The 18,786-nt window shown below is 39.3% G+C and overlaps 1 protein-coding gene across 2 annotated transcripts in view; it reads right to left on the reverse strand.

Annotated features, from left to right (window-relative positions):
• Positions 1-18,786, reverse strand: part of aopep (aminopeptidase O (putative)) — a 141,549-nt gene that overhangs the window by 40,536 nt on the left and 82,227 nt on the right. The gene's annotated exons all lie outside the window — the stretch shown is intronic.

An 18,786-nucleotide genomic window follows, 5' to 3' on the forward strand; every position in this document is an offset into this window, starting at 1 on the left:
TAAGTAAATTTTTCCCAGAGTCAGAATAAAATATTAAAATCTAAGTGTCTTTCTAAAGCTGTTCATGTTTCCAAGCAATTATCTGGCGATACCCGTGCAATTCAGAAATCATCACTCATCCTTAGTTACAAAGTTCCGTTCTGAGAGAGATGAGAAGCAGAAGCTAAACAGATGTTGAAGAAAGATTGAAATCATGTCCAGTTTTAAGTGCTTGTCAGTCAATGCCACTGTACCACAGAGGCCTTTGGAGCTGACAGAGACATTAAAGGAATATTCCACAACTCTCTCAGCCACATCTGTATCACATCTGCTCCTGGCTTCTTCTATTATTGTGCTTTGAGGACTTCCTATTCTTCTACTTAGTAGAGGAAAATATGCTGAAATTATTCTGCATTGAGTAATTGACTGCATGCTACAGAGGTGGCAGATAGAGATTAGGTTTAAAAAAAAAAAGTATTCCTTTAGGTCATACATCAAATTAGACTGTTTCCATGCAACCGAAGAGAACAAGCAGTTTCTCTCAAAAGAGATTAGAGAAACCAGACAGGCAATGCACTAGGAGACACACACATACACACACACACAGTAACACAGAAGCTGCTTTAAAGGTTTATTTTTAAGCAATAAATAACTCTTTAATTGTATTTTATGCCTAATTTTGTAGGTTAATTTAACCATTTAACCCACCCACTCACTAAAACTCCTAATATCACTTGCACGTGCTCAAGGAGTACAAGGATAAGCAAATGCCTCCTCTGATACATGCGAGTCAGATAGGGGTACAACAATTAGTTGATATAATCAACAATGTTGATTATTTAAAATTGTCGACTACAAATTTCATTGTCGACCAATCGTCAATTTGTAACAGTACTACATTACCCAAAGTGCTGAAGACAGATGCACAATGGGAGATTGGTAAATGGCTCACTCTAACAGGTTACACTCAACTTAGTCTGTGTCTCCAAAAGTGTCCAAAAACGTTTTAAATATCAGTACTTTCCACATTTAAACAACATCTAGACATTTAAATGCCTTTTAAATCTCATGTTCAACTGTTTCTATTGTTTTTAGAGATGGAGGACATGGCAGAAATAATCAATGACTAATCGAAACTAATCGACTAATCATCAGATCAGATTAGATCAATATCAACCAGATACCATCTTTAATTGTCTCCTAATCTAAGCTAAGTTATTAATACTTTGTCTAAATGCACTTTGCTTAAAGCTGATGTCCGTAAGTTTTGGGATTTAGGGGACTTAGGTCCCTTTCTGGTGAGAATGAGAATGCACCAAGCATGCAAAAGCTGGGTGGGTGTGATGCGGTCTCCTTTCAGAGTGGATGCATACGAATACAGGTTATGTTCAGTCAGAGAGAGAAAGAGAGAGCACGCTCAGGCGGAACTTCACTTTTTTAATTTTTACTATGAGCGAACGAGCTACTGAGTTCTGAGTTTTCCCTTCTGAAGTCTCCATTGCTCCACCAGTCGCTCGCGTTCAGTAAAACTAAGCCAGATCCTCTTTTAGGGTCTGTACGTGTGATGTAAGTACGTAAAGACGCGTGATGTGACAGGAAGAACTCGCGCGAAAAGCGACCCAACACCCCAGTTTTTAGAATGAATATATTAGGCTAAGCAGGGATGGTCGATCCCAGGCACTGGTACCATTAAACATTAAACCATATTTTATCCCTTTTCCACTCAGAAATGCTTCTGCTTTCAGTTTAGAAACTAAATAATATGGAATGTCACTTCAACATAGCCATCTAAAGAACATCATGCTCAAACTGTTCCCTTGTAAATCCTACAATCCACATGTGATCCACAGTTTTTGTAATGTTAGTCTGACTATAAAGATTGCTATGAAGACTATACCATTAACAAAGCACATTTGTTGTACTTGGCTTTGTATTTTCAATGTTTCTACTAGTCTAATAGGCTAGAACAGGAGTGGACAGGCAAACAGTAGCAGAGAGGAACGCACCTGTTGGCTATCTATAGTCAGTGTCTTTCTTCACCTTTAGTTTAGCTCAAGGGCTGTTTTCAACACTATCATTGTGTAAATGCATGACATGTTAGTTTTTAAGTAGTTAGGGACCTTGGTGTCTCACAATCACACAATTAAGCTTATGATTTATCATCACAGGAGAGATGAACTTGCTTGTAAAAGAACAATACAGACGTGCCTTTCCAGAACCCAAGTACACAATCAACACACAACACCAGAGGTCTTCAAATCTGGACCCTGAATCCAGTTTACACTGACTGGCGTTGCAATTGTTGGTATGTGTGACTTTACATAGCCGATCAATTACACAAACTGTTTTCTTAATGTGTAATAAAAACAAAATCCAGGACTAGAAACTGGATTTAAGGTCCAGATTTGAAGACCTGGGATCTAAATTATTTACTTTAACACTAAACACAAATTTGGGCAACATACTCTTATTCAACAATGATCATCCACCTAAAACACTGCAATAACACTAGCAGCGATAACCCAATCCATATCTGGGCATGCAGGTCTACATGCATTCACATTTGCGAAAAAGGCTCATTAACATGCACAGGGTAATTCTGAGTAACCAATTTACCAAACCAACATGTTTTTGGAGGAATCCCTAGTAGGAGTGTGCCATATCGTAATTAATAATTTAAATATCGTGAATGATAATATACCCTAAAATATCGTGCCATATCACCCATCCCATTTCCCATTGTATATCTGCTAGAGACAGATTATATTTGTCCAGTATCATTTATTTTACTTTAATTCTGAATAAATGGGTATATTTGGAGTGCATTATTATTATCGTGACATTCTGGATCGTTGACTTCTGTTACAAATCTGATAAAATTCTTGTATTTTTTTAATATCTCAAAGTGTGAAGTATTATATTGTATGTAATAATACATATATATACCAGGTGCTGGTCAACGAATTAGAATAATTTGAAATAGTGCAATCATGAAATTCTTTGAATGCATTTTTTGTGCAGAAAGCAAATCAGGTGTTCACCGCACCTGTCCTACTCGTTAGACTAATCACAGAACTCGTTACCTGGAAAAACATTTGCTCAGCTGAGCTTTCCAAAAGGCCCATTTAGGCCATTTAACTGTGACACTGTTGTTTTATTGAATTAGAATAATGGAGAAACCGTTTCATTGAATAAGAATAATTTTTATTATAATTACAATCATCACTTTCTCAGTATTTTGTGGCTGCCCCCTTGGCTTGTATGACTGCCTGAAGTCTCCATGGCATCGATTTGACCAGCTTGTCGCAAGTTTCCGCACTCACAACTTCCCAGGCAGTGGCGATGTTCTGCTTCAGTTGGTCCAGCGTAGTAGGCTTTCTGTTGCGAATTTTCCGCTTGACGATGGCCCAAAGGTTTTCAATGACATTGAGGTCAGACGAGTTGGCCGGCCATGCCAAAACTTCAAGCTGTTTTTTAGTGAACCAATCTTTGGTCGACTTTGCCGCATGAGCCGGTGCAAGATCCTGTTGAAATATGAAGTCTTCTTCGCCGAACTGTTCCTCAACAGTCGGAATCAGGAACGTTTCCAGAACATCTTGATATACGGCAGCATTGACAGTCTTCTTGAGGAAGCAGAGTTTCCCTACACCTCGAGCGGACATGCATCCCCAGACCATAACGCTCTGGGGAAACTTGACGGATCTTTTCACGCACTCGTGGTTGTAGGTTTCGCCACCACGACGCCAGACACGAGGACCTTGGTCACCGAAGGAGATGCAGAAGCATGATTCGTCACTGAAGACCACTTTCTGCCAGTCTTCAGCAGTCCACTCGCCGTGTTCTTTGGCCCACTTCAGCCGTTTCTCCATTTGTTTCTTGTTCAGCATCGGTTTTACTGCTGGAACGCGAGATTTGAAGCCGAGTTCGCGCAGACGACGGTTAGTGGTTGATCTGGAGACGTCAGCGCCGGCCTGCTTGTTCCACAAGTCGGTGAGCTCGGAAGTGGACTTGAACCGGTTGCTGACTGCGATCTTTCTCAGCTGCTTGTTGTCGCGAGCAGAAGTTTTTCGGACGCCGGAACAGTTGGTGCGCTTGCTGCAGTTTTTCTTGAGAGCTTTGCAGACGGAAGACTGGCTGATGCCGAGCTGCTCAGCAATTTTAGTTTGGGTCAAGCCTTGTTGGCGAAGGGCTTGAATTTGAGCCACTATTCCGGTTGAGAGGTCGCGCTGCTTACCCATGATTGATTTTACAACTTAGAAATTCCACTCAACCCTGACTTTATACTGCACAGTGAACACTCTTCACAGAAAACAAAAATTCGAGCATTTATTCTAATTCAATGAAACGGTTTCTCCATTATCCTAATTCAATAAAACAACAGTGTCACAGTTAAATGGCCTAAATGGGCCTTTTGGAAAGCTCAGCTGAGCAAATTTACGAGTTCTGTGATTAGTCTAACGAGTAGGACAGGTGCGGTGAACACCTGATTTGCTTTGAAAATGCATTCAAAGAATTTCATGATTGCACTATTTCAAATTATTCTAATTCGTTGACCAGCACCTGTATATATATATATATATATATATATATATATATATATATTTATTGCAGTGTATAGTGTATTTTTTTAAATATATATTTTTAAAGTGTTTTGTCATACCACCAAGAGCATCGTTATCGTGAAAATACCATTAAAATAACGTGGTATTATTTTAGGGCCATATCGGCGACCCTTAATTCCTAGTATGAAAACTTCACCCATATAAGGATTTGAACCTAAGACTCCAGCACTGAAAGGCGAACATGCTAGCCATGCATCCAAGCCACTGCACTGCCCACACTTATGATCCCATAATAATAAGGCCAACACTTAGACTGTCGCTCCACCTAGGAGCCACAAAACATTACTTTTGAGTGTGAATAAAGCTTCAAATCTTTGGAAAAAAGTGATTAGCATTAGATTTATCAATATTGGATACAATAATAAAGCACCAACATTCATTTTTTGACACTGTAACAGTAATACATCTCTGTCGTAAGCACAATCTTCATTTGGAACTTGTTTTCCCAATTTTATTAATTGTTTTGAACAAACACATTTAAACTTCTACAATAGACTGTTAATAGGTAGTACATTATGATCTCAGGCCAAAATTATCAGTTATTGGAGTTTACAGAGTTTTAAAATCGTAAAAAAGTCTTGATACTGACAGGTAACTACAGTTTCACTTCTCTGTAAAATGATATTTTGGCATTCAAAAAAAAAAAAAAGAAAGAAAACACTACTAGGCATATATACGCAAGCACCTGCACGTTTATCCTGTGGTGCTGCTGACTGCAGATTGGGGTCCGCCTACTATTCCTGTTTGTACTGCTAGTGCACTCTCTGAGGCCCCTGTGCATTTTAGACCCAAATATAGCGCCATCAAATGGATCTGATAAGGGCTTTTTTCCTGATCCTCTGCCAGCTTCCCCAAAAATCACAGCAACAATTACATAATGGCATCCATCCAGTAGAGTTTTCAGCGCAAAGGATTTATGCCCGCTTATTTTGGGTCGGTTCGATAAATGTGACGGTGCTAAGAGACAAAAGAACAGCAGACGAGGAAGAAAAATTATGTCCAGACAAGCTCTCAAGTGTGTCTTACAAGATGACACGCCAAACAATGATTCCATTACTTCAAAATTTCACAGCCATTAGTCTCCACCAAAATAATAATGAGTGAAAGAGCTGGAGTTTGTTATGCACGGTTAAAGCTCCTGCGTCATTGTTATTTTTAATCACTCTTAAAGCCTAAAAAAAAGGCGAGATCATGTCTGGTACAGAGAACTTGATAAAAGTTGTATCAGGCTTTACACCTTGGCCTCTATCTGCTTTGATCTGAACTTGTTTCAAACTTATCTCATATGTTTGAGTTAAGAAACCTACAAGGATCAAGCATTACATTATGGCCAAATCTCCTTGTTTCTACACCCATTGGTTTGAAATGTCGACCAAATCGGCCAAAGACAATGATTCTACAACAGCAATTATCAGTTAATACTGATCTAATTCTGATCCTGTATCCCTTCCCATTAGACCACCATCACAGTATCTGAAGCATTTATGTTTTAGAAAGTATATTTCTGTGCTACTGGCGGCAACACAAGCCCAATTGCTTGGCTGATTGTTGAGAGTTGCTTGATTGTTGGCACAGACAATTAGAAATCTAGCCAGATTTCACTAGTCATGATCATGATCAGGGGCTCCAAGTGGTCCAGCGGGCTCAGTGCTGCCATTATGATCAGGAGATCGTCGGTTCAAATCCTGTTCATGTAGCTTGCACAACTGTCGATCAGTACTGGGCATCTGTGAGCTGATGTATCAGAACCGAGTCGCTGCGCTTTCCTCCGAGTGCAATGTGATGCTACTCGGAAATGCTGCATCAGCATCTGGTGAAAAAGAGGTGGTGGCTGCCTTTACATGTATCAGACGAGGCATGTGCTAGTCTTTACCCTTCTGTTGTTGGGTCATCACTAGTGATAGGGGAGTCCTAATGAGTGGGTTGTGTGATTGGCCATGTAAATTAGGCCATGTAAATTTCCTATTTAAATAAAATGATAATAATAATGATCATGAAAGCAATAGTCAATAGTTCAAGTAAGACAATCACTGTCAAGATAAAAAAAAAGAAAAGAAACTGGGGAACTTTTGGCTTAAGACTTTGGCTTTGTTCTTTACACTGTTAAAAGAGCCCTATGAAATCCGTTTTAACCACAAATTATTAACAAGAACAAAATAAAAAATGGAGTATAAATGAGCCCTGACACCACCCAGCTCTTGTTTTCTGTCCAGGTGTATAATTAGTGTACACAAACTTCACATGCTTTGCAATAATGGCCACCCATTTCCCCATGTGCTGATAAGCTACACAAGATAAGTAGGTATAAAAAGTTCAGTTAAAACATGGTCAGCGACTCCACAGTTTCCAAGTACCGTAAACTCACTGCTCGCTCACAAGAGTAATTAATGTGCAAACCCCATTCTCTTATTAACCGAATCCAAATGCTCTGCTGTGCTTTCCTTTGGAATGTAGGCCCTTGAGTCCTTAATTAAAAAGACTTATTACAGGGAGTTAAAACTGGGAGTACGGCACTGTCTCTGAACCACCCACCACACTTAGCACCCTCTCAGGCTACCTCCGGAAAAAAAAAAGGAGAAAAATAAAATGTTAAAAGTTAGGCTGAGAAACGAGTTATAGCAGCTCATACTTAATCATGCCCAGAGTGCAATAACAATTCCACAGCAATAACAATTTTCCCTCTCGTCTGGGAAGTACCTCTGCTCAAACGCTCCCAAATTGATCCGCGAAAAAAAAAAGCCCGGCGACGGCAAAGCCCTCTTAAAAAAGTCGTGCTTATTGGATTCATGTGTGTCTCCCTCAATAATCCCTGCCTCTTTGAGCCCCGGCAGTACTAAGCGCCTGTGCATTAAAGAGATGGCCATGAATGCTGCTAGCTTTACAAGCCGGTCCCCCCACGGACCATGTGAGCAGAGGGGGTGGAGGGCAAGGCTAATAGCATCGGAGTCGTCTGTGGGAGCCGCCGTCTCCTTCACTCATTACCGAAATACAACAGCCGTCTCTCTCTCTCTCACTCTGACTCTCTGTATATCTCTCGCCCTGACAGATGTTTTAGAGTTCTACTTGCCAGCCAATGAGGTGACGGCTGAGTTCACCGAGCATCGATTTCATTCCCCACCAAATGAGGCCCCATTCATAGGCCTGGGGAACAATCTGCTATACTATGTAAAAGGGAAATTTGAAGAGATAAAAAAAAACTTGCTTTGTTTGACCACTATAAGCTACTTCACATTTACGAGAGAGCACTTTACTCACGACTCGCTATTTGACTCGCGTCCAAACTGGAGTTTCAGCGATAGTGGAGTGAGGGGAGAGAGATGGCATGTGTAATCGGTTAACGCTATGTGTGACCGCGTATTTCCTGACTGATGCCTTTTCCATTTGCACGAGAAAGACAAACACAGATGGGTTTTAATGACACAGAGATGTTGCTGGCTTTTTTTTTCTCTTTTTTTTCTATTGTTGAGGAAACCACTCGCGTTAAAAGCTGCCTATGCCTCAAGCCCTGGTCCTCTGAGGAAACTGGCAAAAAGGCTTTGAAAGTGAAAGAGAGAGGGAGTGAGAAAGAAAGAGTAAAACAGAGGAAAAGAGAGATATGCAAGTATTTAAATAAGATAAAATGAAGGAAATATACCTAAGATATTAGGGGCATAAGAAAATACTGATATATCAAAGTATCACTGTATTGTCGGTATTGATTTTCAAAACCTCTGTATTACATTTGATATACTATATCAACAAAAATGTGTAGAAATTTACACATTTTTTAGTGAGAATTTTATTGAATTTAGCAACAAGAGCATTATAATAAAGTAAATCACCACCTTCTTACCTCTAAGTGACAAACTACTTTACCCACACCTTACCCCTCAACTGAATCCAAAGGTACTGGATGGAGCACTTTTATCTTTTATTTCAGACTTAATAGGGGAGTTTTATATCCCTACAGGTCACAGCTGTCATATAAACTTTGATATGAACCAAAAAAAACACTATGATATACAGTATGTCACAATCTCATTATACTCATCTCTCCACTCTGTAAATGTACTAGAACTAACTCTTTACTAGACTATCTAAAGTAAAATAATGACATCAAATCTGGTAATATCTGCAATTAATACAAAAATTAAAGCACAACTTTCATTGATTTAATGATTTAGTCAGGATAGGATATGTTATAGGTAGATACAGCACATCAATCCTGATTCAGGATCTTGACTAAAGTAAAATACATATTAACAACATACATAAGACCTGAGTCTAACTTGCTCCAGTTAAATCATGTGATGTGATGTGATGCATATCAGTCTAACGCACCCAACATTTGAACCGTTTAACAGTACACAGTAGGAGGTCCCTGACTGCATACTGTGAAGCAGTCTAACACTAATGATGTAACACTACACTAATTAGAGCTGTATAAAAGAGGAGTCAATACAGAAATCTTATGACAGAGTGATACAGTGAAGTTGAAGAGTCAATATGAAACATGAACATGGTGGCACTGAGCATGCAGAACTTGCTCTCATCAAATTAGGGTGATGTGTTTCATGTTGGTCTAATGTGCCTAGCTCATCTGTAGTAATAAAGTCAATCATAAAGGAGTGTCATATGTACTCTTCCCTGGCTGTAAAATGTTTCTAATTGAATACTGCCGAGTATACAAACTAGAGATGGGTGATATGACCCTAAAATAATAATATTATATTTTGATACTCTTGGCGATATGACAAACTGATTTTACAAAAAAAAATCAAGAAAACATTACTGCAACTAAATAAAAATTACATTTTATTATTGCATATATGATATGATATATGGCACACCACTAACTGAGATATAAAAAAGTACATGAATTTTATCAGATTTGTAACAGTAGGATCCAGAATGCCATGATACTAATAATGCACTCCAAATATCTCCATATATTCAGGACTTCAGAATGTTATGATTCAAATGACGCACTTTATTTATCTTCATATATTCAGGACTTCAGAATGTTATGATACTAATAACGCACTTTATTTATCTCCATATATTTAGGACTTCAGAATGTTATGATACTAATAACGCACTTTATTTATCTCCATATATTTAGGACTTCAGAATGTTATGATACTAATAACGCACTTTATTTATCTCCATATATTTAGGACTTCAGAATGTTATGATACTAATAACGCACTCCAAATATACCCATATATCCAGGACTTTAGAATGTCATTATGCTAATAATGCACTCCATATATCTCCACATATTCAAAACTTCTGAATGTTTCGATCCTAATAATGCACTCCAAATATCTCCATATATCCAGGATTAAAGTAAAACAAATGATGCTGGACAGATATAATCTGTCTTTACTAGATATATAATGGAAAATGAGAATGTGTGATTTTTTTCCCCCTGATGTGATAATTAGGGGTGGGTGATATGCCACAATATTTTTGGGTATTATAATGTTCACAATATTCCACAATGTTGGCGATATTATTGCTTTTGATAAAATTAGTTAGAGAGTGTAGTATAGTAGTGTGTAGACTTTGAATAGGAACTGGTGGTAATAAGCATGTATCAACACTGTGAGTGGGGCTAGTTACTGCCTTACTCACCCGGGAGGCCAGTGTGAAGTCATGTCAACCAATAGTGCATAGAAACAACCTTAATGGAGTCATTTCACATGAACACTTTCTGAACAGACTGTTTTACCAAAGTTTTTTGACTGAAACTGTAGACATATCATTAAAATAAAGTCACAGCTGTTAAAAGGTGCTTGGCTGTACATTACAGCACTATGTGCAATTCTCCACTGAGATCAATTACTGCATCAAATAAAAGCAGCCCTGTAGCCATCAGCACAGTGGGCTGGCTGATCCTAATGGGCTTTCATAGGAAGACAGAGGTCTGCTGTAGGAAAGTATGCAAGAACATCCATCAAACCACAGTGCAACTGCCCCAATGGATCACACACAAACACACACACACACTTACAGCAAATTTATAAGAAAAGGAAATGAGGCTACACATCCACACACAGAGTAACACGTTAAGATCTTCTCAATATTCTTTTGTTTTAAGATGATGCAATTATTACACACAATAACAAAAGAACAAGATTTCTGTATAAAGAGTAAATTCTAAACTTCTAATCAAGAACACTTAAACACAGCAAACTAAACTAAGCCAATCATGCTCTCCCATTGGTTTGGCCTTTAGCACCCAGACAGAATGCTCATCAACATAATTAGGGCCTAACAAGACAAGAGACAGCTACAACACAGCTACAGTACAGGTATAAACACCTGTCACAATCCTTACAAACATTCAAAAGCTTCCACCCCTCACAAATGTTCACGCAAAAGCTGCCACAATATGTCCAAATACAATAACACTAATTAGGCATCCACTAACATTAACATCTAAAATCTAAATCCTAACATTAGCCTTTTCCCAAATTCCAAACAAAAATACTGTAATTTAGAGCATTTATTAGCAGCAAACAAGAAAGAGCTTTCAGACCTCAAATAATGCAAAAAAACCCAAGTAGTTGGTTGGATGGCTTGTGATCATCCACCTTCCTCTTGATTTTATTCCAGAGGTTTTCAATTTGGTAAAATCAAAGATACTCATATTTTTTACGTGGTCTTATTTTTTAACCTCACTGTGGCCCTAAACCTAATTTCAGTCCTAATAGTTACATCAACCTCCAACCAAACCTAAAGCTAACTCTAACTGTTCTCCTAAATCTAATTTTATCTTATTCAAATACAGTGAAACTGAATGTCCAATGAAATGCTTTGAGAAAAGTAGGTGAAACATTGAAATGCATTAAGATCTATGCTCACAATCTTATTGTGCAGAAAAAAAGATCAAATCTCAAATCTCCAGACTCAAACCTCTCGATGCAGTATATAAATCTATTGTATATGGATTTGCTGTGTAAACGTAATCAAATATGTAATGATTTAGTAGGATTTAAACCCTTCAGCAGATCTGCAACAAGAACTTAGCAACACGTCTGGACCTTTAAGGGTTAAGTGAAAATGGCTCTAAGCAGAGAACCTCCAGCCATTACCTCAACCACCAGGCAGTGAACCGCTCTGCTACCTGTCTGACCCTCCAAACACACACTAATTTACTGCAACCTGTCTGCCACCGCAGAGTCACAGCGCTGGGGAAAGCACTCCTAAACACACTGAAAATAACCTGCTGTTGGTGTCTGTGTGTGAGTGTGTGTAAGACTGTCTATTAGTGAGTTTGTGTGTGTGAGTGCGTGCAGTCTTGAATCTCACTTATGTGAGGAATGTGGAGTGTATCGTGTGTGTACGCATGTGTGTATAATAAAAAGCACGTGACTTCATGGTGAATTCTCTCCAGCACTTCTTTCCTCTCAGCAGCCCCTGCCCTTCACATGCTCCTCTCCGATTGGACACGGCCTTTAGGTCATTCCCACACAGGCAAAGACAAAGACACACACATATAAACACACCCTGAAAACAGTATGAACACGCCTCCAGCAAAGCAGGTCACCCCCACAATCAGTGTGTTACATTTCTTACTGTTACAATTATTATTATTTTTCTAAAGTTTTCTTCTCCTACATCTTCTTTTTATTATTATTATTGCATCCATTTTTAGGTAGCCTTTTTTCATTAATTGTCATCAATGTTTAGTTGTGGTCTTTAGTATAAATGAATGTCGTGTGAGCTCTTTTAAATTAGTACTGTGACACCAAGAGGCAGCGAGAGAGAACAATTAGAAACGTTTCTAAAAAAAAAAAAAGACATTTTTACACTAATAACAATATTTGCAATGTCATATGTTACTATGTTACTTTACAACATGTGTAATGCCCTGCTAAGTTCAGTTCAGCCACTGACCTAGTCTTAAGAGTCTCTGTAAAACGCAAAATCCACCGGAGATCCTATGTAAACCTATAGTTACACACAGAGATGGGTAGTTCAGGTCCAGAAAGTAAAAATCCTATAATATCTAAACATTTAAACACCAATCTCTCTCAACTGTACTTCGCTGGTGGTGTTCCACAGACAAATTCAAATAATTAGTTCCTTAGCTCTAAATTTCTGGGTAAAGCATATAATACTGATGTGATATTTGCACAAATAACACAGGAAATAACTGCCATGCTGTTTTTAGCGCTGTTAGTAAGCTCCTATCTGACGAGATGGCATCACTGCCCAGCTTCAGTTCTGCCTGCCATAAATACTAATTCACGGGTTGACGTAGACATGGGAGTTTTTCTGATCAACTCGTTTTTCTGAATATTTTCCTTTACTTTCTACTGCAGCCAATAGAGTTTGAGGAACAGTTTAATATGAAGCATGCATAAACAACTCAGAGACCTGTTGTATTTCACAAAGAACAAGTAAAAGAGGATTTTAGAGCAAAGGCAACTTTAAACCAAAATTTTAAATACTCTACAGGTCACATTTTTTGGGCCACAAACACCAAATTTGGTACAATCGAATAACTAATTTTTCTGTTTGTGATTTATGCTTTTCAAATCATTCTAATGTATGGTTTTAGTAAAATCATTGGTGGATGTTCTGTTTGGGCATGAAGGAGCTTTTGGACCAGCCATCTTTTGTGCAAAAGATTACACAAACCACATTTTAGGCATTCTAGCGTTCCATTATTTAGTTTTTGAACACCAATGAATGTATTAGCATAAAACATAGCAACACTTTAGGAACCATTTTAGCAAAAACTTCTGCAACCATGAACTCCACCTCAGCGACACCTTAGCAACTGATACCTACACTGCTAAGCTGCAGTAACAGTGGGAGTCTGAAATGGCACTCTCCAGCTCATTTATTTCTCCAGAAAGTTAATGTGCTGGATAAAATATGAGACTTTTTCTCTTCCACACACACACACACCCCCAAACACACACGTTAGCCTCCGTGAATAAGGGGATGCGAGGGAAAAGGTCAGCAGTGTTTTTGTTTACAGATTACACTATTTGTTGTTTTCATAGATCCTGCAAACGTCAGCTGCGCTCTAATGACAGACAGCATGAGATTGAGACACTGGCAGTCATGCACACACACACACACACACACACACATACACACACGGTCAGCTTTCACACTACAGACGCCAAAATATTCACTAAAAACAGACAGACAATACAGACACACTAACACACTGTACATCTTGTGTGTCTGTGTGTGTGTGTTTTTTGGCTGAATTGAGGGCAGCTATTTTCTTCAACTGAACATAAATCAGAGTGAGCCATTCAGCCCTGCACAAAGAAGAGAGAGAGAGAAAGACAGAGACGGCTGTGAGTGTGTGAGAGACACAGATAAACAGAGAGTGGGCAGAGGGGCAAAAAATGAGAGAGGCAGAGAAAGGGATGGACAGCGAAAAGAAGAGAAAGAGAGGAAGGAAAAGAGAGAGGAGGAGAAAAAACAGAGGCAGAAAGAAAGAGAGAGTGAAGTAAAAGGAGAAATGAGAAACAGATTAGATGGATACAAAAGTAGATATGTATGTTTGCTGCTGCTAAAAAACAGCAAGGCTATGAGCAATGATAAACCTGCTAAAACACACACACACACACACACACACACACAAACATCAACCATCAGGCCAAGAAATTCTACCCAAATCACGCTGTCTGATGTAAATAGGATCTGTATAAAGCGAGTACAGCGTGAAATAGGACAGATTCCTAAATTCAGCTCATTCTGTTTTTAACCATGCAAGCTAATGCTAACGTACACTGTAGATTAGCAAAAGGAGATTAGCCTACACTTAAATATGAGTGATCCCTTCCCGTCTGCATCTCTGTGTGTGTGTGTGTGTGTGTTCAGAAACTGATTTCACAAGCGCCAAAACCTCAAACGGTGAGGAGCTTCCTCTTGTTGTGTTGGGACTTTCAGTTAGCCATTAGCTAATGGAACAGACAGATCACACACCACCCAGTAAAAAGAAGCAATGACTTAATGCTGCCAGCATTCACACTCCACTTACTTCACTCAGACCGCTGTGAACTCCTTCAATTAACCCCCTTTCTTTTTTCTTCTTCTCTATGGAATCTCTCCATCTCTCTGTCTCTTTCTTTTGACTTTACTTGCACTCTAGTTTAGACTGAAGTCTGTAGTCTTAAGCCTCAGACTTGATTAAACTGTAGCCTAAAGACTTTTCCTTTTGTATATAAATACTTTTTCTATCTACTTTCTAGTGTAAATACTCTTGACTAAATACATTTAACATGACTTTGACTCCAGCATAAAGAAGACACAGGACTTGACATTGACTCTAGCCTAAAGACATGTGACGTGACTTGACTTGGACTCTAGCATAAAGACAAATTACTTGACTTTGACTCTAGCCTAAAGACACATTACTTGACTTGGACTCTAGCCTAAAGAGACATTAGTGACTTGGACTCTAGCCTAAATACAATTTACTTGACTTTGACTCTAGCCTAAATACAATTTACTTGACTTGGACTCTAGCCTAAATACAATTTACTTGACTTGGACTCTAGCCTAAAGTCACGTTACTTTACTTGGACTCTAGCCTAAAGACACGTGACGTGACTTGGACTCTAGCCTAAAGACACGTGACGTGACTTGGACTCTAGCCTAAATACAATTTACTTGATTGGACTCTAGCCTAAAGTCACGTTACTTTATACTTGGACTCTAGCCTACAGACATGTGACGTGATTTGGACTCTAGCCTAAAGTCACGTTACTTTACTTGGACTCTAGCCTAAAGACACATGACGTGACTTGGACTCTAGCCTAAAGACACATGACGTGACTTGGACTAGCTTTGACTCTTCAGACTTTATATTGTTACATTGTTATTTTATTAGTGTCTTTATCGTTTTCTCTCTGTCTCTCACTCACTCTGAACCAAACATTATCTCTCTGTGTCTTCTTAATGTCTCTCTTGCTCTCTTAATGTCTTCCTGTACCTTTTTGGAGTCACAGCAGTCTCTTACCCTTTCCTTTATCTTTCTCCCTCACTCTTGTGTTCTATTATCTCTCTTTTTTCTCATCACCTCCTTGGAGTCTCTCTCCATTATCTCTCTGTGATCCCTCTCTTCATCTCCTTAGAGGCTCACTTGTGCTCTCTCTCTCTCCATTATCTCTTTGTCTCTAGGTCTATCTCCTTGGAGTCTTTCTCTCTCTCTTTTTTACTTTTTCTTTTTTCTCTATGTCTCTCTCTTTCCCGCTCTTTCTTTGCCCCCCCCCAACACACATACACACACCTCCTCACGATTAGCCAGTGCAGACAAGCTCTCTCTCTCATTAGTTTGGCGTTGGATGAAAATGGAGCAAAATGAAGCTCATTATCACGAGAGCGTAACTAATATGCCACAGCAACACACACACACAATCACACACACACACAATCACACACACACACAGACACACACACACACACACACCCCTCACAAACGGGAGGCAATAAAACCCCACTCTTTTCCGGCCCAAAACTTTAATTTCACATTAAAATGACCCTGATCTCAGTCTGGGGGTCAGTAGGGGGTGTCTGGCCCTCGACAGTGGCAATTAGCTATGATGTAATTACCTGTGGAAGCGGTGCAAGGCCTGCAGGGGCCTCTGGCTTGCTCTGGCCCCCTTCCCGTCCCGCCGGCCTGTTTAAGAGCAGCGCCTGGGCCTGATTTATGGACAGGCAGAGGATGGGGTACCGTGCTTTTGAAGTCTGTGAATAAGTAATATAAAATACACCTGGAGGACCCAGGGGCTACCGCCATCCCGTACAAGCTGGAAACAGGGTGGAGTGGTGGAGGGGAGTGTTTGTGTGTGTGTGACACTGTGTATATGTGTGTGTATGTCTGTGTGAGGGGTCACTAGTGTTTCCTTTCAGACTGGCTTTTATGGCACAACTTCAAACAATCGCTGTCTCGCTCTCCCTCTCCCCGCCCGGGCCATTGTACAGAGTACAGAGCCAACTAGACTGTAATTGGCCATTCTTTCCTTTCATGGGCTCCCCCCCTTTCTTCAACCATCCCTCCATCCCTCCTTCCCTCACTTCCTCCCTTCCCCTCCACAACCCAACTTACGCGCAACGAAAGTGTCAACCTGCCAGGTACGTCTAAGACATCTGCTGTTTGTGTAGACTCCAAAACATGCCTCGTAGCTTTCTGGAAGCTTTCATTCCTTTTTTTTTTTAAGCGCTTACTTTATTTAACCATAGCGGAAAAGACTGCAGTTAATTACAGGCTGCACAAATAGAACCGACATCCACAACTAATGAACTACAGACACATACAGACTTTAAACACAAGAAGGTGATGTGTTGGATAGTTACTGCAGGCTGCAGATGACTAGCCATGCACACAGCCTGAAGAACAGCAGTGGAAAAAAAGAAAACAAAAGCAGAGTACAGGCTTCAGGCCAGTCCTGAAATCAGTACGTTATCAGTGTGGAAATACTAGACATGATGCAACCAGTTCCACTGCAAGCTCTGTAAGACTTCACCAACCAGAACAGCTTCACCAGCCAGACCACTGTAACCTGTCCACATATATCTGGATATTATTACAATCACAAACACACACAAAAAAAAAATCTTTTTTGTCATTGAAACATTGAAACCATTTTGATACTCTTCTTTTCCTTCTTCTATTGTTTTAATGCAGTAGTACTTAAGCATAGGGTTGCAATGGTGCACTTTATATACAGCTCTGGAAAAAAATAATAATAAGAGAACACTTCAGTTTCTGAATCAGTTTCTCAGATTTTGATATTTATAGGTATATGTTTGGGTAAAATGAACATTGTTCTTTTATTCTATGAACTACGGACAACATTTCTCCCAAATTCCAAATAAAAAAAATGTCACTTAGAGCCTTTACTTGCAGAAAAAAAGAAATGGCTGAAATAACAAAAAAAAGATGCAGAGCTTTCAGACCTCAAATAATGCAAAGAAAACAAGTTCATATTCATAAAGTTTTAATAGTTCAGAAATCAATATTTGGTGGAATAACCCTGGTTTTTAATCATAGTTTTCATGCATCTTGGCATTTTCTCCTACACCAGTCTTACACACTGCTTTTGGGTAACTTTATGCCATCTATCAAGTTGTTTCCCCTTTTTATAGAAATGACAACAAATCTACTTTGCTCTTTAAAGTCTTTTAAGGCTATTACTTTTGTACCAAATAATGCTTGGAATCGACTATTGATATCATCTGTTGGATTCATGTCACTATTTAGCTTTTTGATTTGGCATGTGTTATTAGCCTGAAATTAAGAAATAGGTGTATAGAAACAAATTAAATCAAGTTAACCAGATAAAACAAAGTACATTGCAATGACATATAAAATAAAGTATTTGAAAGAAACGCAATCATCTTGTTTTTTTTGTTTTGTTTTACTATTATATTACATAAAAATACATTAAATAAAAAACATTAAACTCTGAAGTCCTCCTTCCCTTCATACATGATGGTCACAGACAGTATTCTCAATACATATCAATACAGTTTCCCTGTACCGTGTACTATAAATTTATAGTAAAACTAATATGGCTAACAGAGTAACACAGTCAACACTTCTTAACGTCATTCCAGCACGTACTCTACTGTTCACAAGAGTGTGCGAAGAGGTACTGTCTTCTCTGAACTACATTCTCTCTCACACACACACACACACACACACGCAGTAACCCACCACATACACACACACAGTGCCAGTGACCCACCCATGCACACATTCATACCACTGAAGGAACAGAAGAAAACAGGAGCTAAGAACAGACGTTACATCACCGCTGAAACAAAGATAACTCAATCAGGGAAAGACACACACACACACACACACACACACACACACACACAGCAAAGCGGGCAAGCTTGGGCCACGTCACACCGATCTAACACGGGTCCTCTAAGGTTCAACCATTTGGCGTAAAGATAAAGTGAGTCTGTGACGTAGTTTCACTTTCTGGACGTTAAGTACGTTTAGGATGTTCAGAAGGTTATACAGCTTGGTATGTGTATAACTCAGAACGTCTGCGAAACAGATAAACAACCACAGCATACAAGTAAACAATGGCTTCCAGACCCACTAGCCGAGCAACAGGCAGTGCAATGGTCCGCCATTTTGAAGCTCTGCCCTGACAAAACCCGATGAGTCACAGTCATCCCAGGACCACAAACAAAATGACCAGCTGGGACG

The sequence above is a fragment of the Astyanax mexicanus genome, chromosome 12, assembly GCF_023375975.1.
Source record: "Astyanax mexicanus isolate ESR-SI-001 chromosome 12, AstMex3_surface, whole genome shotgun sequence".
NCBI classification, from domain to species: domain Eukaryota; kingdom Metazoa; phylum Chordata; class Actinopteri; order Characiformes; family Acestrorhamphidae; genus Astyanax; species Astyanax mexicanus.